This window comes from Otolemur garnettii, unplaced genomic scaffold (assembly GCF_000181295.1).
Source record: "Otolemur garnettii isolate 467f Iridium unplaced genomic scaffold, OtoGar3 scaffold00140, whole genome shotgun sequence".
In the NCBI taxonomy this organism is placed as follows: Eukaryota; Metazoa; Chordata; class Mammalia; order Primates; family Galagidae; genus Otolemur; species Otolemur garnettii.
The window spans coordinates 1185611-1186946 of NW_003852535.1; positions in this window are offsets into that span (position 1 = coordinate 1185611).

Consider the following 1336-nt stretch of genomic DNA (forward strand, 5'->3'; position numbering starts at 1 on the left):
CTTCCTCCGCCCCCCGACCACACCCCCTTAAAGGGCCAGTCCCACTACGGGCCTCTCACCCCACCCCGCCCCCAAGCAGGGGCTAACGGAGGGTTTCGTCGGTAAGGGCTTGAGCCTGACTGTCGCAGTCCCTTAAATAACCTTCCAGCCCCAAACCCAGGCGTTCTAAGCACCCAGTACCAAGATTTGCGCTCCCACTTGCGCCTAGCCCTCTTTGGACCCTTCCTCATTCTGCTATCATTGAGGCAAGGAATAAGAGCCGTCTGTGAACAGAGGAGAATGGACACTGTGTGTAGGGAGATGATCTGGTGAGGACACGTGGAGACCCCCTGATTCTGGGTCCTCCGGCTCTTGGCTAGTAAAGTGAGAGCGGGCTTCTCCGCGTGGACCAACACGTGGACTGGGATCTCAGGGATGGAGGGGTGGAAAGTACGGACAGGAGTTGCTTAGGTGCCCAGACGCCCTAATTGGCGGAGTCCCACGCCCCCCACGAGTTGAGGGTGAGCAGAACCAGCCGGCCGGCATGAAGGGCGAGACCCGAGGCAGCCACCGCCCACCGACCAAGATGGCGCTGGGAACGGGATTGTGGGAAATGTAGTACGTGGGTCCGAGCCCGTATGGCCGCCCCTCCCCCACGGCAGAGCCTGAGCCCGAAAGCACGAACTTGTTGGGGCGCCCTCCCAGGGCTCACCGTCAGCGGGTGCGCGCCTCGGTGCCCTGCAACCTTTGTGTGTACAAAGAAGGAAACTAAGGTTCAGAGAGCTGGGAAGTGAGGAAGCCAGGACTCGTGATAAAAATAATGGTAAAAATAACAGGAGGCCCTTAATGAGCGTTTATTAGGACCCCCATCCAGTTGGTTCCACTTTGAGGACACAGCGCTGGATCTCCCACAGATCATTTCCCTGCAGTGCCTCTGTCCTTCACATCTTACTGGCCCACCTCTCTTAAGCCTACTAGGCATCCCATTCCCTCACCCTATTTGATTTTATACATCTTTAAATTTTCTCTTTTATTGTTCATTGTCTGCCTTCTTCTACATTGAGTTCCATTAGGCCAAGACCTGTGTGGACTTAAGTTTTGTGCTCATGCCCAGGCTTCAGTCTGCTTAGTTTTCAAACCTGCGTGTAGGCTCAGCGCCTATGGCTCAAATGGCTAAGGTGCCAGCCACATACACCTAAGGTGGCGGGTTCGAATCCAACCTGGGCCTGCCAAACAACAATGATGGCTGCAAACAAAAAACAGCTGGCGGGCACCTGTGGTCCCAGCTACTTGGGAGGCTGAGGCAGGAGACTCACTTGAGCCCAGGAGTTGGAGGTTGCTGTGAGCTATGATGTCA